The sequence below is a fragment of the Pleurodeles waltl genome, chromosome 5 (assembly GCF_031143425.1).
Source record: "Pleurodeles waltl isolate 20211129_DDA chromosome 5, aPleWal1.hap1.20221129, whole genome shotgun sequence".
Taxonomy (NCBI): Eukaryota; Metazoa; Chordata; class Amphibia; order Caudata; family Salamandridae; genus Pleurodeles; species Pleurodeles waltl.
The window spans coordinates 112,443,943-112,469,126 of NC_090444.1; the positions used below are offsets into that span (position 1 = coordinate 112,443,943).

General features: G+C 44.6%; 1 protein-coding gene across 11 annotated transcripts in view; it reads right to left on the bottom strand.

The window, feature by feature from the left end:
- PTK2B (protein tyrosine kinase 2 beta) overlaps positions 1-25,184 on the bottom strand; it is a 382,496-nt gene that overhangs the window by 349,146 nt on the left and 8,166 nt on the right. Inside the window, exon 1 of one of the 11 annotated variants that reach the window (XM_069233738.1) lies at positions 5,688-5,782. The exons of the other annotated variants lie outside the window; for them this stretch is intronic. The gene's annotated coding sequence lies outside the window, so the exon portion shown is untranslated. Of the gene's footprint in view, positions 1-5,687; positions 5,783-25,184 lie in introns of those variants that run through there. 11 annotated transcript variants of the gene reach the window in all.

The following is a 25,184-nucleotide window of genomic DNA, read 5'->3' on the forward strand; positions in this document are numbered from 1 at the left end:
TGCAACTGCTTCTGACGGTAATGTTGTACTAGGGGGTGAATTTACCACTGATGGTAACCTGACAGAATGGATTGTATTGGCGGGCAGTGTTTTGTCATTCTGTCCGGGGTCATAATCTACCCTCTTTAGAACGAGGCCTATAGGGTTGTATGACACGATCACGCATGCAAAAACAACGAATGCCTGAACAATGGAGCCAGAACCATGACCGCGTCTTTACAGCACGTTCTTTTCCCACGCATGCCTTTAAAGTTAATTTTGATGTAAAACTATTTGTGGTAAAGTAATATGCTTGGTAAATTCACCCCCCCTGCCCTGCACCCTAACACGCCCTGTACTTAAAACTAGCCCATTACCCTGCCCCCCTACCCTTAGCCCAAAAGCCAAAAACTACCCTGACCTCCCCTGCTCTTAAAACTACCCCAAGCCCTAAATCCACAAAATTACTCCGACTCCCCAGGGCTCCCACCCTTAAATCTAACCTGCCACCCATGCCCTAAGCCCTAAAACACACCAGCCATCCACCCGCCCCGTAAAACTACCCTGCCTAAAGGCCCAAATCCACAAAACTACTCCAACCCTCCACCCCCAAATCTACCCCAACCCCCCAACCATGAGCCCTAAATTCTTAAACCCCCCCATGTACCCCTCAATACCTCCCCGAACTACCCCTATCCCCCCACTCCACCCTGAGGCCTAACCGCCCCCTCCCCACGAACCCTTAAAATAAAAAAAACTCCCCCACCCCTTAAAAACCCAGCCCCACTTACCTCAACCAATCCGTCTTCCTGCTCCTTCCTGCTTGCCCACCCATTCGCATAGCAAGACCACTGCCTCAACCACGCGTACGCAGCCTGCCTTAACCACCCAAATGTGTAATTAAGACATATGCATAGTTCAGACAAGAGTTGTTCAGCTTGCAGCCTTTCAGTACGCGTGGCTGGGCCCGTGTAGTTGAGGCCGTTTCCCGGCCTATGGTCTTCCGGATTGGAAGCACCTAGACACAGGCTCTTGTTGACATCAGAAAACCTGTAAGTCAGAATGCACACCTTTCCATCCCTCCTGCCTTCATACCAGTTCCAGACAGGTGCCTGCGTCTAATTCTCAGAGAAACTAATGCCTGCCCTTCCGAGCTAACACCTAAAGCGCCTGAAACATGTCAGCGGCACAGCCTTCAGTTTTCTCAGTTTAAACATTTGGATATTTGGCCTTAGCTCACTGTTAGAAGTTGGGTCTCTAGTTGGTAGGGTTTGCACCTTGTCAGAGTAGGGACTACAATTCTAGTCAGGGTAAGTCAGATACACAACTCAAATAAACCTGCTCTCACCCCCTGGTAGCTTGGCACTGAGTGACCAGGCTTAACTTGGAAGGTAATGTGTAAATTATTTGTGCAACCCTTTACTACAGTAACAGAGTGACAGACACTACAATGACTCAACACCAGGTTAGAAAAATACATATAAATTATTTATCTGATGTAATAAGGCCAAAAGCGACCATAATCCATTGAGGTAGCTCATAAGAAGGTGCTTAGACCCTCAATAGCTATAAATGTATGTAACTGTACGAAGAAAAGTGTTCTTTGTAGGCCTCGCGCTGCTCCAGTGTTGTGAGGCTGGATGGGAGAGGGTGGAAAGAAAATCTGCAGGTGCCTCTTTTAAACGTTTTACAGTCCGGCAGCAGGCAGCTCTCAGAGTGTGGCTCTTCAGCTCACGTTGGGCAACAGTCCTCAGAAGGGAGTGTCCCAGGAAGTCCTGTAGTGGATCGGGGGCACCTCGCAGGGGTCCGGGTGTGTGTTTGGAGCCCATTGGGCCACCCAAAACTCAGGAGTGATCCTGGCCGGGTGGATACTCTTGTGGAACAGCCTGGCCGGCCGAGTTCAGGCACCCTTGGCAGCAAGACTGCAAGGTGGGGTAGGAGAACCACAGAACGCCACGCAGGTACGGTGCTCTGCAGATCCCTGTTTTAGAGGACATCCGGTGGGCCGAGGCACCGGTCGCAGAGTGTTTGGAGCAGTCTCTGATGTCGCGCTATGGTGCTTGGCGAATCCTTGTTGTAGATGGCACCTGGTGGCCAGAGGCAGGGGTCGCTGGGTGTTCTGGGCAGTCTCTGTGGCTGCACTACGCCATTTTTGTTGGCATTAAATCTCTGGTGGGCCTAGGGAGATGAGTGCAGCAGGCCAACACACAGGGCACAAGTCACCAGGGCAGTCACTCCTGGTACACGGTCAGGGTGCCGCAGGCCAACAAAGCAAAGCAGCAGCTTAGTGGCAGTCCCTCCTGGCAGCACAAGTGCAGCAGGCCAAAACAGCAGAACAGGAGCTAAGTGGCAGTCCCTTCTGGCAGCACAGTAGGGAGTGTGTAGCAGGCCAGCCCAGCAATTAGTCCAGTGGCAGCGGCTCCTCGTAGCATCAGAGTTGCCCCAGGACCCTTAAGTGAATTCATTTGGTGGGATTTGGGGTACATCTTTTATACTTTGGAGCCCAGGTTTTGGAAAGTTTTAGAAACTTCCAGACCTTCCTTTGAAGTCTCCAGGGTCCCTTCCTTGCCCTCCCCGGCTCCAGACACTACACAGGGGGTAGGCAGCCCTTTGTGTGACGAGAGGCAGAGCCCTATTCAGAGGTGTCAACTCCTCCCTTCCAATTAGCCCAGGAAGACCCATCAGCCTGGTGATGGATCATCAATATTCTAATGCCACACCCAAGCTCCCTTTGTGTGCCTGTGTAGTGGGAATACACAAAGCCCAGCTGTCATCTACCCCAGATGTGTATTCAGGGACAGGCAGAGTCACAGGAAGTAAGAAAATGGCAACTTTCTAAAAGTGGCATTTTCAGATTTACAATTTTTGTTTTGTTTCCAGAGTTTTTTATTAGGATTTTATACAACAGAAAAAATTAAATAACATAAATGTAAAATACAGAGGAGAAATAATTATTTGTATGGTACCATGCGTTAATGTGGGAACAACAGTATAGGAAATAGCATATGGAGCTCATCCACATGTCACAGCAGACTGAAACTCACCACCGCTAACACTGAAATGTGATTGTTTTCAGGTAGCTGTGCACATGTAGTTAGGCAGAATGCTGTCACTCACAGTTCCAGGCAGCCAATGGACGAAGTGGGCTGACCCATTGTTCCATTCTGTATACTATGGTGAGTGGAAACAAAATGAGATTGACACTTCAACCGACCAATGGATACAGGGAGGACCATAGGACCCTGTTTGTATATATGAATACATTTATGTATAATTATTATCATGTTTTAGGAAAACATGGAGCTATTGACACAGCTGAAGCTATTGTTACACCAGACTTAAAAATTAACAGCGGTGGATACTAAAGGGAAACAGGGGAATTGAGGTCAGAAGGGGAGAAAATGCAAAGAGGAATGTTTGAAAAATCTGGATTTATATGAAAAGATCAAAATCAGCATGTGACTGACATCATCACTACTGTTATTACTAAGATCACCTAAGTAATTCGACAACTAATAAGGCTTTACTGCTGGAGTCCTCAGCTTTGCTCTCAAATTTTTGATACAGCTCATTAATAAGAAAATGCAGAGAAAATATGTATATATATTCCCCTTGTTGCCAAGCGTTTCAAAGTGCCGCGAGTAACAGGTGTTGTTGTTCTTATTGAGAGCCACTGATCTTGGCAATCTTCTAAGGATGACAAGCACACTGACTTCCAACAGGATTAAAATATGTTACTTGCAGTTGCACATGCATTCCAGCAGCAGGCATATAACCCACTTGGCTACCATACAAGCAGCCTCACGTCTTGCATGTAAAGTGCAGAATAACATTAATAATTTGCTTTGGTGACCATGGACCTTGCCATTTCATAGTACTATGAATACCATGTTTTACTATTAGCTTAATAAATGGGACTCCGATTGCAAGCAGAGCTGCCAAGACAAGACCAAAATATCTGGCAAGCTCAACTAAATTATGTGGCAAGAAAAGACAAATTAAGCAGCGCAAAAAGACACATTTTGAAGCAGTTTCAATTCACATTTTGATATTTTAGGTCTCACTCACTAGACAGTACAGCCTGTCTGTCGGTGAGAAGACCTATTGCCAGTTTAGAGTGAGAATAGAACCAACCCATTGCCTGCCAGTGGTTGGTTTAGTGCCACCCTCCTTTGCTTGGTTTTTATTAGTTGCCTTGTTTGGGCTTTCCTTCCTCTTCTTGTGTTTGTCCCGCCTCTGAAGCAGAACCTCATTACTTGTGTCCTTCCACTGCTCATTTTCAAGCAGTGCTTTTTTATTTAAGCACTCTATAAAAGTGTATGTGTTTTTCAGCTGTCCCCCATGCAGCTTCGTGTTGTTGTCTCTTGCTTGTGGGCTTCCCCCACCCTCTTACATGATGCATTCGCCCTTCACCCAAGTGTGCGCCGCACTACTTTGCATTGCTTTCTCACCAGTGTGGGTCTCGCTCCTCAGGGCACACCTCTTCTCCTTCCCACATTGGTCTCTCTCAATGTTGTGTTGCACTCCCTACAGGAGCCTCCTCTGTGGCTCCCACCGGCCACCTGAGTTACTACCCCCTCCATGTTCCTCCTCCCATCCTCCATCTACCAGAAATCCCTTTTGTGCTATTGTTTTCTTTTTATTTACCGATCCAACTTGCATAGGTAAATAAAAGGAAAAAAAACACCTGCATCATAGTTTTTTTCTTTCTTCTTTATTTATGCAGCACAATATCGTGAATGCTGTACAGCATGGCTAAAACTCATTGGCAAAGCCAACAGGTACTGAAGGTGAGACCTATTGGCTTTGCCAATGCTTGTTACATATGTTACCACTATATGGGCAAAAGTTCCTCCTCATCAAGATCAGCTGAACACCTATATAGAGTGATCAACAAACGCACTGAGATCTGCCTCCATGTGGCAAAAGCCCCATCTCTGGGCAGCACCAGATATGGGAGCATTTTAGCATCGTTTGACCAGTTTGAGCTAGAAGTAGATTTTTTGTTAAAAACTGCAAATTATGCAGAAAATGATGGTTTATGTGGCAAGTGTAGAAAATCCATAAATATGCAGAAAACGCTGCAGAACTGCAGAATTCCAGTGGGCCTTGATGAGAAGTCTCACTAAAGTGAAAAGTACGTCAGTTACATCGAACTTCACATGTATGGCTTTCGGGTTATTAGATGACTCCATGCCACAGGAACACCGTCTCCTCGGTCTTTGGCTTCCATTTAGCACATACATGCATTCTGGGAGGTGTAGTCATGTTCCACTCTAATTGAAGCAAATGTTCGAAAACACCTGCCAGCACGGATTGGTGAAAAGAATCTCCTGGATTGGGAGAACAGCATCCCAGAGGCATGGAGTCACCTGCTCACCAAAACACCACATACTTCTTTACTGAAGGTGCATTAACTGCTGAACTGTCTAACGCAAAGCCCAATTTAAGGGAGTATTCTCAACAAACACGGACACCACTAGCTGCACTCAGTACATACACCAGAGCAGAAAAGGGTAAGTATGTGCAGTGGAAAACATAGTGGACCTAGTATGGTAATTTAACAGAAAGTGTTGCATTTGTATTGCACTTGTATAGCGCTTGCATGGTACTTATGTAGCGCTTTCTATAACACCCATATGTCTAGAGCGCTTTTTGGGTTGTGCGAATGTATTATTTTGGACAATAGAACATTACTTTGCACTTACATAGCGCTTAGTAGCCCCGACGAGGCGCTGGTGTGTGTTTTGCAGGAGGGCGCTGGAACAGTTTTGCAGCACAGAAAGGTCGTGGGCGGAAGGCGACAACCTAGGTCTGGGAGGAGCCTGGCGTGCACCACAGCAGCCTGCCCTCTGGGGCTGGGGCACGGCATCCCTCGCCCCGGGGTGGGAGGCTGGGACTCCCCCACTCCTCACGCGCCTGCGCAGAATTCCCACCGCCCTGAGAGAGGTGCCCAGAGGCAGCAGGTACTGACCCAACACGCCTCTGCTGGGCTGGGAGGGGCGGCTGGAAGGCTGACAGGTAACCGCCTGACTCTGGCCTGGGGGCGCTTTTAGGAAAGGGTTGGGTCGGGTGCAGATGATACGCCCCACACTTGGAAGCCGCAATGTTTCTGTCAGGCTCCCTGACTGCATCCAGGGAAGGGGAAGGTCTCATCCTTCGGAAAGAATGCTTAGCCGAGCCACCATGCCTCAATTCCTGCAGACAATAAACACACAGAAAACAAGCAATGTCCAGTGCAAACGTATAAAGGTACTCTTGAAAGTAAGGCACTAATTATATCCATGTAACAAAGGATGGAATGCGTGTTTTCAACTGCGGCAGTTTAACTGACGAAGGGACTCCATATCCCAGAATGCACAGGTTGTTACGTAGCTGCCACGTTTCCCAGGTCCATGCGTGATGTGGGTCACCAGTCCAGGTATTTTTTTTATTTGAATTATGGGACTAGTAGTTTTTTTTCATATATAATGGAATAAGTCCAAGAGTTCAAAGAAAAAAAACCTTGACTGGAGCAGCCCATCACACATGAACCCTGGAAACTTGACAGGAGTCTGTTACACAAAAATACAAGAGTGGATTAGCAGGTCTCTGGGGTCATCTGGTAACCTTGTGGAGACTGGTGCTGAGGAGAGAGTACATCTGTCGCCTGCATCCCTATAGTAAGCATCAGTCAGTGGATGGTGCCTTCCGCCATATCTGATTATTGTATTGTAGCATTTATATAGTGCCTACTACTATGGGGGCTGCTGAAGTGTTTACCCACATGGATAGCAGCTACACAGAGTATGGTGCTTGGAAGGGGTTGTTTTTCATTCCAGTCCACGTGGCAATTGCTTTCGTGTCCTACGTGATGCTCACCAAGGTGCAGTGATTGTTTTATGGGCTGTAGCTCCTGGCAGTGTGATGGGTCAGGGTACATGAGCGCTAGATGTACAAATTATACTTGTAATAAGGACTACAAGTTGTAGGCAGCTACGCAACACCAGCCTGGCTATAGGGGCAGTCAGATGCCCTGTGCTTGTTCACCAAAAAGAGGGGGAATCAGACGACACCAGGGGTGTAGGAGACACTAAATTTCTGGTGGGGACTTGGACATCCTTGGGGAATTTTCATTGACCCTGTAGAAGGTGCCCGTTGTCAAAGAGCCACAGGCTTCCATAAATGTATACAGTCGCATAGCTCTGAAGTGCAATAACAAGAAAGGAGGGCATGTAATCACAGTTTGTGAGTATGCTTTATTGTTAATTACACTCTGGAAAGCAATTAGAAAATATGTGAAAAAAATATGATCCTTGCTTCTTTATGGACTGAGCAACAAGGGTGGGAGAGAAAAAGGAAGAATAAACAAAATGTTCTTAGCGACATTCATAAACCTCAAAATGCAACTGGAATAATCAGAAACCATTCTTTCTGCTGCGGGCAGTTATAATAAACTCCTGAACTTATATTTGAAAACCCAAATATTTTCTATGTCAAATGATTCCATCATCTATTTATCTATGTTGCATATGGCATGATTCAGTCTTTTCTGGGACATAATTGACCTTAATCAAGTTTTCAGTCAGGTAAGGCCTAAACCTTCATTTTTAATTCATATGGCACCCATAGGGTAGGCCCTAAACAGCCCGTAAGGTGGGGTGGAGCATATTTAAAATGTTGGCCATGTGGTTTTAAGTTTTACACATCCTGGTAGTGAAAACCTCTTACATTCATTTTTCACTACTCCCATAGGTTAACATTGGGTTACTTTATTATATTTAATAAGGGATAACGTCAATTGGGAACAGGTTGGAAGGTCGAGTTTTGTGTCTAAAGAATTGTAATTTAAACCACTCTTTATGTTAAAGTTGGATTTTTAAGCTGCAACTCTGAAAATACCACTTCTAGACAGTTGGCATTTTCTTGTTCTAACCATTTGGTGCCTGCAGCCTATGCCCTGGTCACACGATGGGATGTAGTTGGCTGTTAGCCTTTGAGTATTCCTCCCAGACAGTAAGACAAGGGGGGTTAGGTGTTGGCAGGATGGTAGGGTTGGAGCCATTCCCTGGCCCAATTACATATAGAATGGGTTGCCTCAGCAGACACACAAAACTTGAAACCAGTCTATTGTCACACCAGATCCCTTGGAGTCTGGCAGGGGAAGGAAGGAAATTCCATCACTAGATGTGGGGGAAGTCTAGAAGGTTCTCCACTTCAAAGGCTGGCACCAGCTATAAATACTAGACCCTCAGATAAACTCTTCAATACACTCCAGGAACTGCGGAAGACCACAGAAGGACTGTATTGTACTCCATGGTACTACTTTGCTGCTTTAGGTAACCCTAGTTTCTCAGCGGACTGTGCTGTTGCTTGAGGCCTGCCTTGTTTCTTGAAAGAGATAGGACCATCTCTTTGAACCGAGGACTACCAGAGTGACTCTAATGGTCAGGTGGCTGCCCTCCTTTTATGGGCTGCAAGGACACAACAAGCTCCAGGGGCCTCATTGCACCTGGCTAGCTGAGCTGCTGCAACTGACCCTCCCTGGACATGCAACTGGACTTCCCTGAGGCCTGCTGATCTGCGCTGGAATGAGTTTCTGATCCCCATGAGGTGCCCACCCTCCCACCCCAAAGTCCTGGAACCCTGGCTGCCATTAGTTGAGCTCCTGTGAAATCCTGATTCTTTTAACTCTGCGCACGTGACTTTGAGGACGTAACCTTTTTTAGTGGGACTAACCTGGTCCATGTATCCATCCCACACTCCATTGTGTTGAGTCTGAATGTATGCCTTTGTCCCAGTGTACCGACCAGATGGCCACAGTTAGAGCTTCTGCTTCTTGGTGTTATTTTTACTTAGACCTTTAAAATTGCATATACTTTAGTGCTACAGATTGGCTTTTTGTCATTTTGTTCTCATTTTATTTATTACATTTTACTCTGTTTTCTAAACTGGTGTTTTGTTGTTTCTTGTGTTGTGTTTTCACTTTACTGCAGTTTGAGTGCTGCATAAATACTTAACACAGTGCCTGTGAGTTAAGCCTGACTGCGTTTGCACCAAGCTACCAGAGGAATAAGCAAAATTAATTTAGTGACTTTTGTGGTTCACCCTGACCAAGATTGTGTTTGTTGGTTGAGAAGAAGTTTCACCCCACTCAATCAAAAAGCCAATTTCTTACATTATCCATCGTAAAATAACCACCGACTACCCCAGGCCTTAGAAGAGGCTTGTAAAAGAATAAAAGCACTCGCAAACAATGCTATTAAAAGAATCCTTGAACAGACCTCCAGTTGCAATTCAATAGCAGATAACACCACTCCATTAAACATGGTCGTGTGTGTATATTTTAGCCAAAGAACAATAAAATTCTTAATCTCAGCTTCTCCTTTTTTTAAATAAAAGTATGATGTAATAACCACTGCATTAAAATCTGCACAATGCTCCCAACAGCGGCATTTGTCCACAAGGGCAATCTCTGGGCAGTTTCATCAGAACCTACAACACCATAACTACAGTGAGGTGGGGAATGTGGAGCCAGAAAAAATAATTATTCCCAGCCTCACCACTAACGAATTGTCTGCTCCTGGTCAATAATATTTTCAACATATAACTCTGCTGCCATTTGCTTTACCATTGCACAGGAGGGTTAGTGAGGATACTACCACATACAGCTGAACTGTATTGCTTGCTCGCCTGTGACCGCAAGGTGGAGATCAAGGCCCTGTACACACTCAATGCAGCACAAAATATAAAACACAATAAAAAAATATTTAACTTTTCTGTCCAATCTGCTCAAAAAATTAGTGCAGATGGATGCCATGAGTGTAGAGGGATCACAAACTAAAAAGCTGAAGATGCAGATAAACGTGACTTGAAATATGCCTTCTGTATGAGATGCTCACAAAATGAGATGCACAGTGTGTGATAGATACTTTACAAATGTGAAAAGTCTGATGTGAACAAAAGAGATACATAAAACTTAGTATGTGAGATGCCTTCAAAACAAAATGCTGTGTGTGTGTTTGTGTGTGCGTATATGTGTAATATGAACGAGATGCAATGTGTGTGAGAGACTGGTCATATAAACACATAACACTTGCTGTGTGAGTCACAGTGTACCTTATGTCGTGGGATGCTTTAAAACAGTGAGAAATGTGGCACCTGCTTGTGAGATGCTCACAGAAATTGAGTATAGTAAAATATGCCAAATGAGATGAGTGTGGGTGATGCTTGGTTCAAAAGCAAATCTAAGGTCTTCTTTGGAACCGGTACAGGCTTTAATTCATAGAATGATTTGAAGCTTCATGGCGTCAGAGTTATTCTTTTTTGAAACTCTAACATTATTACCAGTCCAGGAAAGGTATGCACTTGGTACAATATGGATGTGTTGTGCTAAAAAATATATCTTTAAAAGCACTGTGAGCAATTAAACATTGAGTAGCAAATTTGTAACTTTTGATACAACATACCATAGTAACCATAGTTGCTTTCCCGCATCAATAGGAGAGAGTAGAACTGCACCACATATACTAAGATATAACACCAGTTTTGTCTCTCCCTGTGCTGGTGCACATTTGTCTTCCTTAAGCCAATGCACACTGCCGTGCACTTTGGTGCATGGGAGTGTGTGTTTGATGTCAAGTATAGGTGTTTGTAGCGGAGGGGTGCCCTTCTGTACAAAAACCTTGCTGTAACAGTTTAATATTTTGACCACGGACTGTATGCTGTAAAGTGCTGTACATGTATAAAGTTTCAAAAGTTTAGAGAAAATAAAACTGTACTCATTCTTTATGCCTGCCGTGAGGAGGTGCAAAAGTTTGGCACACGGTCCTATCTACCTCTTTTAAATTTTTTTAAAAATAAGGATATGCATTTAAAACCATGGATGGTTGTATGGAAATTAAAGGTGGAGGAGCCACTGAAAGCTCAAGCCATGCTCGAGCCGAAAGCCTGGCTCTGCTCGAGATCGTGTTAGGCCCTCAAGCCCATAATGAGCTGAGCATTGGCTTCTGCCTGACACCCTCCCTTTACCCAGGATGTGGCATTATGGTCAGACCTGCTGACTGCGGAACTGGGGAACTAGGTTCAAGTCTCGCATCTGCTCAACATCCAGTGATTCTGGGCCAATCATTTAATCTCCCCATGCCAGTACAAAATGCATGTGAAATTCTATAATGTAACTGGTGCTCACATAAAGCGCTCCAATACCTTTGGGTTGAGTTTGCGGTATACTTCAAAAACTGCAGAAAATGCACTGAGGTCAAAATAAAGCCTTAATGTAAGGATGAACAGATACCCATTTAATAAATTGAATCAATCGTGGCTTCCCTTTTTAAATTGTGTGATCTTAGGCAAATAATTTCACCAAAACTTTTTCCTTCATTGTCGCCAATGAGAGCACATTCAAATATGTGAGTTCAGACTACCAGTGGAAGAAAACTATCACTTTTAATAAGTACTTCCCGGTGGAGTGCTATAATGCTCCCTGTTATTGTTAAAGCGTTCACATCTTAAAAAAACACACAATTGTGAAGAGACTTTATCATATTTTATGTGACATTTGTTGTATAATTTACATAGCATATATTTTCAGGGCTTGGCTCATGCACGGGCTCGCTCTCCCTGTTAATTTGTTGGCTCACCCACCTCCAAATTACTCAACTGAGGTTTACTCTCAGAACAATGGATTGCCCACAGATCAGGGAGGGTCAAATTATGTGATAGCATTGACTAAATTATGCTGCAGTAAAAAGCAAATTGTGCTGCATAATGTGACACTTTTTGTGATGGTATAACTTAATTATATTAAAAAAATTTACAAACCTAATACTGTATGGGCAAAGGTTTGACCTCATTAGTACAGGTTTAATGCCCAAATGTTGCATATATATTATATGGGGTGATCGAAGTTGTGCTCCTCCCATGTGGTTTCACTGCTCTTATGCATGAATTTGAGGTGGAGATAGGTTGCTCTCAACTGATTCTAATGTACGGATGGAAGAGAGTGAGTGCCTTGTGGCCTATGTTTGGGCTATTTTGGTATGAGATGAAGGGTACCAACCTTCAGAGGCGCAACCCCAGTGTTTCATGTAGTTAAAAGGCCCATAAATTCATCCAATCCCCCTAAAAGCATCTTCCGTAAAAGGAAAATGTGTCATGCACTTTACAGTGCAACAACACTCATAATACTCTTTGCTAAATGCAACAATTGCCTGGAAGGAGAAGAGTGGATGAACACGGAGGGCTGGTCCATTAAATAAAATGAGTTATAGAACCTGATGACAGAATATAACTTTTTTCGTTAAAGGTTCTGATTAAATAGTGTCTTATGTTATAAATGGTTTCAAGGTGCAATAAAGAAGACATTAACTTTTATATTCTGTCAAATATTTATGTTACAGCTCCTTGGGACTCACAAGGAATAGGAAAGCACTATAGAAATAGCGGTATAATTATTCAGTGTAACTGTCTTGCTCATTTGTATTTGAAAGGAAGCTTGATACCCTCTCCTTTGTAGAAGATTAGTGACAAGGTACTTCTGCAGTATATTTGTCAATGGGGAGAAATATGCTAATGAAGCCATTTATCCCTCTTTATCTGCCCCCACCAAGTCTTTAAAGGACCCCTTGTAAGTGGGCTGATGAGAGCCTGACATTGCAGGGGCACAAGAAGCAATTAAAAAAAACAAAGCCTCCTCTACATTTGAAATGCTTTTGAATGACCTGTGAAGTACTAGTGTCCCGCACACAGATCAGATAATCCTCTGTGTCATGGAAGCTGCAGCAGCCCGGGCAACAGGCTTTGTGAGCTTGGATTCAGGAGAAAGTCAGCATCCCGGTTTAAACTTCATTCGTTTTAAGTTCTATTGCTTTTAACACACTGAAAAATGAATGATGTTTAAAAAGGGACTACATCACTGGCTCATTTTAAACTTCAGGATCATTTGTACCCTGTTTCCCCTCCACCCTTTTCCCCCGCATCCCTCCACTTCCATAATCTGGGAGGGATAAATCCCCGGCATCCCCCACAGTTCCTACGCCCATGGATGGCACCATGCGCCAGGCAGAGATGGAGGCAAAGGAGAAAAAGCATTTGCAGTGCAATGGATCTCACGTTTGCTCGAGTTAGAGCTATTAGCGTTGTAAATTCCTAACTGGACTTTCCTTGCCACATGATTTGAAAATGAAAAGTAAAAAGGTTGACATAAGCGAGCCGATTCAAAGCGCTACAGCTGCCATCAGCGTGAGCATGAAGGAGAGACACAAAAGGGAAAAGAAGTTCGCTCACAGTCAAACATATCGGCAATCGTGCAATTATCCATGTAAGGGTTGGTGTTTAAGGCGATAACAAAACCGCCCCAAGGAGGGACAAACGTAAAGCATTTAACAATGATAACAAAGGATTTTTGAAAGGCAAGCCCACGAATGAGTGATAGTGATGGGTGTGAGGTGGGCGTGGTTAAATGCCCTCAGATAGATTACAACAGGCCAGAGCACTTGCGCTCGACCTAAAAAGGATGCCACAATAGCAAGAATAGGAAATTGGTGACAAGAGCAGAACCCCTGCACCTTTTTTTTCATTTTGCTTTTTTCTTAATAAAGGCAAAAATAAGGCATGCTGCTGAACAAGTATGAGCCCCACAAACAAGCAAGGGATGAAAGAGCAATCCATCAAAGCAAGCCACTGGAGCAGAAATGACACAATCCTTAGAAGGCGCAGGTTCTACCTACTCGTGCTAGGCCGAAAGAAGCCAACATTTTGAGTAGAGGTTCCCTCACCAAGCCCATTTCAAGCTCAAGAGGCTTCCAAAGGAGAGCAAGCCCAGGTCGACTGCTACTCAGACTCTACCAGGCTGGCGCCCTGGGCATGGGAAGGCGAGAGTCAAGTGCTTGGTAGGTAGCTGCCCTGACGGCAGAAGCCAATCGGCCTTCCTCATGTAACTCCTCCACCCTTACCCCAATGGGATCCTTACACTTTTCTTAAATCCCAGAGATTCCTGCTCTTTCTAGTTTACATAGGCAGGCATCCTCACCACCTTCTGGGTTCTCCTCCAGACAACTTCCACTTTCAGTATTAGAAGTGACTGACATTTCAAGGTAAGAAAGACACAGTGTAATGAAAGGAAGCTTATCCTGCTGCCAATGTTTCGGCTAGGACAGTTGCACATGTGTGTGGTCCCTAGGGCTTGGGCAACCATACACGGGTCTTCCTGACCCCATCCTGAGGGCTGAGTGAAAGCTCTGGTGCATTCGCCCTTTGGCAGTGATGCGTTTCAGGCCCATGAGTGCCTATCGTGTCCCAAGCTCTCCCGCCTCATCAGCCCCTTCCAAGCCATGCAGGCTTCCTTCTCTTGGACTCCCTTACACAATCCCCTAGATCTATTCACCCCTTCTGCTCCCTAAGAACAAACCAACAGAGGGCAGAGTGGGCTCGCAGGGCCACTGGGAGGCGCAATTAGCAGAGGAGTTATGGTGCGGGCGTCAGACTGAAGAGGTAACCTGGCCCAAGTTTGAACCTGGCCCAAGTTTGACTAATGGTGCATAGGAGTATAGGAGTGCAGAACATGATGCCTCATACACCATTCTTTCCCTTTATCCTCCTCCCCCCCGCGTAAGCCGCAGCATACCGTGAAGCCCACCTCAGAAGGGGATGGCAGCAGTGCCAAGAAAAGTGCGGAAATCTGCCAACAAGCAGTACTGGCAGGAACTTTCAAATGGGTCAATTTAAGGGGCCTTAGAAAGTGGGTCCATTTGGCATGGAGCAGAAACACTCACCAACCCAGGTGTACTTTTGAAGGAATTTGCAAGACTCTCTAAAAAACATGGAGAGGGTTCTCGGTTGACACACTGACAAATAACAAGACTCGAGGCAGTAGCACCCCAGTCGTAAAGACAGCCGGAGGGGATGGCCTTTCACAATGGTTGCTGGGCTGGAGAGAGCCTGCACAGGCTCCCAGTATGCCGGGGACTGCCCTGGCTGGGCGCTCCCAGCCAATCCTGAAGCTGCTCTGAGCAGCGTCAGGATTGGCGCAGGGCAGGCTGTTAAGGTTTGACTATACACGTAACATGCTGTCGCCGCTGCCGATGAGGGCTAGTCAAGTCGTTGGTGAGAGGCAAGATTAAAACAAATAATTATAAGAAGGCATTGCTTTGAAGTGATGTTCTTTTTTTCTTGTGTAATACTCTCACATTCAATTAGCTATCATTGTACTGAAGCGCTGAAAATGAGAAGCTTGTTCATTATAAAATGGCTGCTGCGTTAATGACAAACATCGACTGGATTGCACTCCTCACGTGATAGCACACATTCTGAGTGTGGATTGGCTAGCGGATCTTTTAAAGTCTGTTTTTTGTGTCGACTAAGGTTTGACTATACACTTAGTATGCCGCTGCTGCCGCCGTTGATGGCTAGATACGTTGTTAGTGAGAGGTAAGAATAAAACAAATAATCAGGTGAAGGTATTACTTTGCAGTGATGTTCTTGTCTCTTTTTTTATGTAACACTCTCATATTTAATTGGCTAATGCAACTACATGATACAAAACGAACCAAGAGTTACTTGCTGCTGTGGTTACTATTAGCGAGGGAGCACATCTATACTTTGAATTCGATATTCGCTAATGATAATTGAGGTTAAAGACACGCTTCGAAGTACAATGTGTAGATGGATTAGTAGGTTTTCTTTAAAAAGCTCTTTGTTCCCATCGACTTGGATCTTGATTAGGCACAAAGTATGTCGCTAATGTCGTTTTTGGAAGAGTTAATAGTTGGAGACAATAACAATTAAAAGGACAATGAAAACGTAGAGTTACGAAGCTGAGTTACTTTCCCTGAACTGATTCTTAAAAGGGATTAGTCTATACAAGTTATGAGACAGATACGAGGAATTGTTACAAATTATTGCAATTTGAGATTAGTGGACATCAATGTGCCAAATTAGGTCATTGAGAAGCGATCAACAAACAATTAGGCTGGAATAAGTGCAATAAGTTGATACAAAGTTATCATAAATTAATGTAAGATACTTTACACTATGTTGAACATTTATTTGACAGAGTTGGATTCTGCATAGTTGGAAATTTGGTGTCCATTAGGAATTAAACATAAGGTACATTTAGAAACTTCACCTTATGGGACTTTATGGGTACTTTTGCTTTCGGTTTTCTGTTTTTTAGATACTAATATTAGTAAAGCATGTTGTATACACTAAGGGATCACTATGTTTTTTTTTGTTTGTATACTTGTTTTTTACTATTGGGTGTTGGATTGTATCTCTTTTTATGGAAATCACTGTCACATATCTCTGACGTGATTTTGCACAAAAGAATATCACAGGATATTTGATTAATAGGTGATCTATATAGTTGGCAGTTTACCAAATACTAATTGGGTATTGGAAAAAAAAATTCTGAACCAATTGACGTGCAATATATGATAAAATATTATTTTCTCGTTTGATATCAATATTTTATCAGCCTTGATAAAGTCCCAGAATGGGACGAAACACGTGTCGGCAAAAACATTGCATGGGCTGAAACTCACTTTGAGTGGTGAAAGACTCATAAAGATTGAAGATCAGGGCCCAATTGTTAAACGGACTCTTGGCTATAACATTGCATGGACAGAAGATTATCTTAAATGTTTGAAGATTCACAAAGAATGAACTCTTGGGCTCAATTACTAAGCAGATCTTCACAGTAACGGACATTAATTTCTTTCGCAGTATCGAAATAATTTATATTTTGGCATTGCTTTTATGTGCTTTTATGATATCATGGATAGGACATTCCAAACATCATACGTTGAATGTATAGTTAATGTATTATTTAAGTTGTTGATGATACATACAATATCAACACCCAACTGGTTCTTTTTCTAATTGATTATGTCTTTTCATCTGTTTATACTTTGATCTAATTCCCCTTTCTAGATGGCCTTATTGACTAGTACATGAATGATTCATCGAGATTTCGAGTGCTCCACTATTTTCTCTTGTTTCTGGGCCTGCAGCAACAATGGGAGAGGAGCGCGGCGCGGGAATCAAGCAGGTACGTTTATTAAAAAAATATATATATATATCTTTTTTTTTTCCTGTGCCCTTCGCACCCCCCGTGTCCTCTGCACCCCCGCCCACGCAAGCTGCTCCTGTGTTCAGCTTTGGTTATTTCTGTGCATATTTAATGTGTGAAATGTATTCCAATAATACCCGTTTGATTTATACAATATATGATTGTCTTTGAACCTCCACCAATCCTTCTCAATGGAATGCACAGAGCTCCGTTGCTTCCTAGCAGGGAAATACCAATACATACATAAACATTGCACTTACAGCCAGCAGCACATTTTTCACTCTGCAACTTGCATCTTCACTTTTTCCATTATATGTACAGCCTCGAATGTACAGTTCCAGTGCCTAAAAGGGTGACTTGCTACCAAACTGAGGGAATTCAAAAGTGAAATAAAGAATAGCTGTCAAACCTTGCACAAATAGTGAATGCATGTGTTCGTTTATGGGTGTGAACACATATCAGGTTTATTTAGTCATAGTCTTTCCTGAACGCCCAATAAAACAGTAGTTGCCTCTAAGTTATGTGTGTTACATAGCAACAGTATTGAACGTACTTATTGCGTTCACCATTATACCTCTTTGCTTGGTTGTAGTTTCCAGTCCTTAATTTGAGTCAGTGCTTGCAGGTGTGGCCCAGGGGCAGTCATTTCTGGGGACTGGGACTTCCTTTAACTTCGTCATGGCAGGTCCCAAGCCCAGCTGCAAAAGGAGGAGGGTTATGTGTGGAGCTAGCTACCCCCAACATGTCAAATATAAGAAGGAAAAAAAAAACCAGCTACAGAAATGTCAACCAAAAGACATCCATTCCAGTCTTGGGGAGAAAGGAATATTATTAATGGACAGCTATGATGCCCTGTGGGGAAAGCCAGAGATCCCTGGAAGCCGTAAAGCAGATCCACCTTCTTTTGCCCAATACTATTGCCATCGGGACAAGGAACATGAGTACCATGTACTAGACAGACATGGAAGCCCAAGTAGCAGCAGAGATGAAAAAATATAACCTTGCCCTGTTTGGTATCGTATCAGCGAGACCAGATGGACGTAGTCTGGACAAAAAAAAACTGGCTTTAAGAGGAATGCTACTGTATTCTGGACACAACGAAGAGAATGTCCCACATACTCAGGGAGTAGCACTGATGCTAACGGCAGCAGGCACCAAAGCTCTGATTGGATAAGAATCCGATGGCCCCAGAATAATTACAGCGATTTTCCACACAAAGAAAAAGAGGATCAACACAAATGTTATCCAGTGCTATGCACCTACAAACGACAGCAGAGGGAAAAAAACTGCTTTACGACAGACTCCAGTCTATCATGGAGAAATGCCTTAACAGAGACATCACCATTCTAATCAGGGGACCTCAATGCCACGACTGTAAGCAAATACATTGGGTACGAAGAAGTCATGGGTAACCATGGCCTTGGCGACATGAGCGAGAATGTTGAAAGGCTCACAGATCTCTGTGCCCTGCAGAGTCTGGTGATAGGCGGCAGTGTAATCCCACACACAAGAATACACAGGCAGTGTGGGTGTCACCAGACCATTCAACCGAAAATCAGATCAACCATGTCTGCATTGCCAAGAGGTACATGCAGGATGTGAGAGTGAAGAGAGAAGCAGAAATGGTGGCAGACCATCACAGCCAGGCTTACGCTGAAGGAAGCAGAAATGGAACCAACAAACTAACACCAGCAATATAACACGACCCTCTTCAAAGATGCACAGAAACGGAGTGAATACGGAATCACCCTCAGTAACAAGTTTCAAGTGCTCCAAGAACTACAGGACGTCAGAGACTCATGCGAAAGCCAGTAAAAGATTAAAGAAACAGTGCCATCAACCTGCCAGATGTAACACCAGCATAAAAATGGATCTCCACTGAGACTCTCTGCAAAATCCAAGTGAGAGAGCAAAAGAAAGCTACAGCCAACAAAAGCCGAACAAGAACAGAAAAAGCAAAAGCTCAAGGTGAAGACACCAAAACCACAAGGAACCAAAGGGAAGCTTAAGAGCAGACAAGTGAAGATTCATCAATGGTCTTGCCACAGAAGCCCAGTGTAGGAGGCTGGCCTGGTTTGTAGTGGGTACCAATGGTACATACACCTTATACCAGGTCCAGGTATCCCTTATTAGTAGAGTGTAGTAGTGTTCTAGCAGCTTAGGCTGATAGAGGTAGCTATAGCAGAGCAGCCAAGGCTGAACTAGGAGACATGCAAAGCTCATGCAATACCACTTATATCATATAGGTACTATATCATAAGAAAGACAATACTCATAGTTACTAAAAATAAAGGTACTTTATTTTAGTGACAATGTGCCCAAAATATCTCAGAGGATATACTCCCTTAGGCGGTAAGTAACATACACAAAATATACACAAATAACCAAGTCAGGTAAGTAAAACAGTCAGAAAGTAGTGCAAACACTGTAAAACACAATAGAATGCAATAGGCCTAGGGGCAACACAAACCATATACTAAGTAAGTGGAATGCGAATCACGAATGTACCCCTAGGCAAGTGTAGTGTGTAGAGGGTTGTTGGGAGTGTAAGAAAACACCAAGGGTGTAAAGGAGACCCCACCCCAGGAAAGCAGGAGTAAAGTACTGCTATTTCCCCCAAAACACACTAAAGTCGTGATAAAGGATTTTGCAAGGACCATACCAGACTGCAAAGCACTGAAGACGTATTCCTGGACCTGAAGACCTGTAAAGGAAGGGGACCAAGTCCAAGAGTCGCTAAAGTGTCCAGGGTGGGCAGGAGCCCACTAAACCCCGGATGAAGGTGCAAAATGACTGCCTTCGATTGGAAGAAGGTGCTGGTTATGCACCAACAAAATGAGGTAGGAGGTTCTGCTTTGTGCAGAAGATGTCCCACTGCGTGCTGGTGGATGTAGAGTGGTTTCCTCTGCAAAATACCGCAGACAAGCCTTGCTACCTGCAAGAGTCACAGTTGAAGAAAAAGGGTGCTGCCCAGGCCCAGGAAGGACCAGGATGTTGCCACTCATGAGGGGAGACAGAGGGGGCCCTCAGCAACGTAGAGAGCCCACTGGAAGGAGGGAAGCACCCGCAGGAGTCCTTGAACACAGGTTCAAGAAGACTGAACACGGCGGTCGTCTCAACACTGCAAAGAGAGGGCCCACGACACCGGAGGTCAACTCAGGGAGCTGAGCATCGCAGGACGGAGGGCTGGGGACCTAGGCTCAGCTGTGCATGCAGGATTTCTTGTAGCTGCAGATCACACGGTGCACAGGATTACTGTCTGGGGAGGGAAGGCAAGGACTTACCTCCTCCAAATTCAGACAGTTGGACCACTGGACAGTCGGGGTCACTTGGGTCCACCACCTGTGTTCCAGGGGCCACGCTCGTCAGGGTGAGAGGGGACCCAGAGTACCGGTGAGGCTGTAGTTTGGTGCCTGCTGGAGCAGGGGGAAGATTCTGTTGACCCGCAGGAGATTTCTTTGTGGCTCCCCGTGCAGGGTGAAGGCAGGCAGCCCCCAGAGCATGCACCACCAGGAAACAGTCGAGAAAGCCGGCAGGATTAAGCACTACAATGTCGCTGGTAGTCTTCTGGCTACTTTGTTGCTGTTTTGCAGGCATCCTGGAGTAGTAAGCGGTCGATCCTTGGCAGAAGTCGAAGAGAGAAGTGCAGAGGAGTCCTGGTGGATTCTTGCAAGTCGTAATCTGGTGAGAAGCCCACAGGAGAGACCCTAAATAGCCCTGAGGAGGATTGGCTACCTACCCAGGTGTGCACCTATCAGGAGGGGTCACTGACGTCACCTGTTAGCACTGGCCACTCAGAGGCCCCCAGAGTGTCCCCACACCTCTGAAAACAAGATGGCAGAGGTCTGAGACACACTGGAGGAGCTCTGGGCACCACCCCTGGGGTGGTGATGGACAGGGGAGTGGTCACTCCCCTGTCCGTTGTCTAGTTTCGTGCCAGAGCAGGGACTGCGGTTCCCTAAACCGGTGTAGACTGGCTTATGCAAGGAGGGCAGAACCCTGCTTGTGAGGTGGCAGCAGCTGTAGCTGCAGTGCAAGCCTCAGAGAGCTGGTTTGGCACTACTGGGGGTCCACAGAGGAGCCCCCTGGATGCATGGAATTGGCTCCCCAATACCAGATTTGGAATGGGGGACAATTCCATGCTCTTAGACATGTTACATGGCCATATTTGTTACCATTGTGAAGCTACATATAGGTATTGACCGATATGTAGTGCACGCGTGTAAAGGTGTCCCCGCACTCACAAAGTCCAGGGAAATGCCCTCACACTTAGTAACTTTGCACCTAACCTTCAGCAAGTGAAGGTTAGACATATAGGTGACATAAGTTACTTAAGTGCAGTGAAAATGGCTGTGAAATAACGTGTGCGTTATTTCACGCAGGCTGCAATGGCAGTCCCGTGTAAGGGCTTGCCTGAGCTCCCTATGGGTGACGAAAAAAATACTGCAGCCCATATGGATCTCCTGGAACCCCAATGCCCTGGGTACCTAGATACCATATACTGGGGACTTATAAGGGGGGTCCAGTATGCCAATTGAAATTGGTAAGTGTAGTCACTAGCCTATGGTGACAAATTTAAAGGCAGAGAGAGCATAAGCACTGAGGTTCTGATTAGCAGAGCCTCAGTGACACAGTTAGGCACTACACAGGCATACACATTTAGGCCACAAACTATGAGCACTGGGGTCCTGACCAGCAGGATCCCAGTGAGACAGGCAAAAACAAACTGACATACATGTAAAATTGGGGGTAACATGCCAAGAAAGATGGTACTTTCCTAAACCCAGGAAGCAGCAACTGTAACTACAGAGTGGCTACTCCCGCTCTGTCATATATTATTATATATACAGTTAGGTATCCCAGGGATAGGAACTCCTCGATTATTATTTTTTTTTTTTACTGCTAATAACTTGATCACAGTTTGATGAATCTCACCGTAACGTTATACAGTCACATTGGCCGATAATGCAAATTTTTATGGTGAGTAGTTAAGGGTGTGCAAAGAAAAAAAAGGTGTCTTAAAACACACACACATTTTACAGAGTGGCGGTTGCCACTGTGCAGTGAGAGTTAGGATTGGGTTTCCAGAGGAAATGGATATTTAGGTTTGATAATAATTTTGGAGCTGTTTGACTAATCTTCAAAAAACTTTCTACAAAAAAAGGTTCATCCTCCTTAACATTTTGGGGTGATTAGTGAGGTGGGGCTAATGAAAAAAAGGAGGTCCCAAAAAGGTGTTTTCCCAATGCAATTTTCCATAAGAAAGTACAGCCAAAATGACTGAACGGAATTACACCAAATTTGCCAGAAAACTAGACCTATACCCAGATGTGGTACCACCACAGAACTACTGCAAACATGTCCATACTGTTGCGAATCAAACAAGGGGGATCTCTTTGGAACACTCCTCCACCGCCCCAGGCCCCATATCTCTGGTGGTGATGTTCTGCTTATCCTGCCCCTTATATTTTTTTTTATTAATTTATTAATTTTCAGGACACGGAGACCATGTCCTTGAGTCTTGTAATGACTGCCACATTGTCCATGTTGTTGCCAGCTAATCAGGATTGACCACTCCTGATTACCCAACCAGCATTGACCAATCAATGCAAACATTGGCGAATCAGGGCATATCTGGACACCAATGGTGCAGATATCACTAACTTTTTCTGGTGGTTAGCTCCTTCATGCCCATCCCATGCATCCATTTCAATGCTAATTTCTTGAAAACTACTGAATGGATTTAAACCAAATAATGGAAAGCACAATTTCCAAGTAGGGTTCTAACTTTCTGCCACATTTAGTGTAATTCCACTCAGATGTTTTTTTTTTTCCTCCGTTTTCTTTTATCAGATAGCAAACTTCCCTATAAGAATTCAAATGGACAATCAGCGTTTAAGGACCCCAACTTTTTCTTAGCCCCTATTTGACGGAGCAGTGTGAAACTTTCTACAAGGAAGTCACACTGGGTAAACCTGTTCTTTTAAAAGTGTCATGCAGATTTGTTGAATAACGCCAAAGTTATTAAGAAAACAAAAAATGCCCTTCCTATGAAAAGTCTGACCTAACTATAACTACTCTGTATGTGTGAGTATACACACACACACCTTGTTTTATTTTATATTTTATTTTATCTCCTGAACTGCATGAGAATGGAGACCCCCGGCACTCACCTAGGCATGCTGCAAAGTGCAAATTAATTTAAGGCATGCAGCTGGGACCTCAGTTCTAATGCAGTTGAGGCGATAAATTAAAAAGAAACTAGTTTGAGTAGGGTGGTCCTCATCTGTTGCTGGGCACCCGTTCCACCCGGCACATGTCGGCAGCCCACAGAGATAATGGAAGTGTGTGTGTGTGTTTTTATTTTTTACATGTCTAAATAGAGAAATACATCCACAAGTAACCTGCAGGGCATACGTACGGAGCCAGTTAGTGCTGGCTCAGCCTTTTATCATGCTTGGGTTTGTAGAATGAGAAATGTGTGGTAACAATAGTTATGTATACATGTTTAATATACTACTTTTCGTGTCAGGGTGGCATGGCTGCTTGTCATAACTGGTTAGAGTCCGTGGGAATTGGCTGCTTTCTCCATAGCTGGAACACAGTCTCCTGGAATAACGAGATAATCTCCCTTCACAATAAACTTGCTGGATATGATGTCCAGGAATGTGGCTTTTCCGGAAGCCCCTCAAGCTAACAGACCCCCTACTGCAGCGATGCACCATGGGTGAAGCCTGTGAAACACCGTAGAGAAAATGGAGGGCTCATGCTTTTGGATAAACATAGGTGGCCTTTTGAGCTGTTTTTCTCTTTATTGTGGGGCAGGAACTGTGCAGAGCTACCCAAGAGTTATGGATGTGAGTGGTGGGTGAACTCTCCTGTACAACAGAATTCAATGTCTTCCTCTATGATGTTCTGTCATTTTATGAAATCAATGTAGTAATTATGGGTGATTTGTTATACTCAAGAAAAAGGCTTTAAAAAGCACACAGCCTCTCGAAACCTGAATAAAGAGAATATTTATCAATGAATATATTCATTTTGGTGAGTTCTTTATGTGAATAAAAATAAAACAATTACAAAAAGGATCAAAAATACTTTCAAACTAGGCATTGAATCCTGTGTACGACACGTAAAACCAAAAGTGGAAAAAGATATCAGAAGACAAGTGGAACAACACTCTCAAATCCCACCTTCCAGACTCGGCATCCAACCCAGATCAGGCTGCAAAGGACTTCTCCCAGTGGATCACAGAATGCGCAGACACAATCGCCCCCGCCAAGCCAGCCAAATCCAAAAGACCTGCCAGAAGAGCCAGCTGGTTCACAGTGGAACTGAAATCCACCAAACCCAACTGGCAGCAACTAGAAAAGAAATGGCGCACCAGCAAAGAGTCAGAAGACTATACCACCTTCAAGACAGCACTCAACCAGTACAACTACCTTCTGAAAGAAGCAAATAAGAATGCCCTAGCAGACCGTATCGAAGCCAGCACAAAATTCAGTAAGGAGCTCTTTACCATCGTGAAGGAGTTCTCTGATGCCTCAGCCACTGGGAACTGCATTGTCCCCTCCCAAGAACTGTGCAACACCCTGGTGGAGTTCTACCACAACATCTATGAACACTTCACACCCTAAACCCCCACCTGCCCCACCCCCTTCCCCCATCATGGACAGCATCAACCTGCTCAATCCCAGGAACACAAACCCCGAGCACATGCCCGCCCATTGAGATGCTCTCACACTTCAAGCCACAATCTCCATCATGAACTCTGTGCACTCTGGAGACGCCGTGCAGTCTGGAGCACCCATGGATCCCTTTCCCAACCACGTCTTCAACCTCAGGAGCAAGATGATTGGCAACAAGCTCAAAAAAGTCCTGAACACCTCCATCACCTCGGCCTCCTTCCCGAGAAACCTGTCAAAGTGAGACCCCTCTTGAAGGAAACATCCGCTGACCCAATAAACTGAAAAACAACCATCTCCCTGCACCCCTTTCCAGCGAAGGTTCTCGAGAAGGCAATCAACCAGCAACTCTCCAAATACTTGGAAAGCGACAACCTCCTGGACCCCTCTCAATCCAGATTCTGAGCCTACCACAGCACCGAGACAGCCCTGATTGCAGCCACCGATGACATCAGGGAGCTTCTGGACTGCAG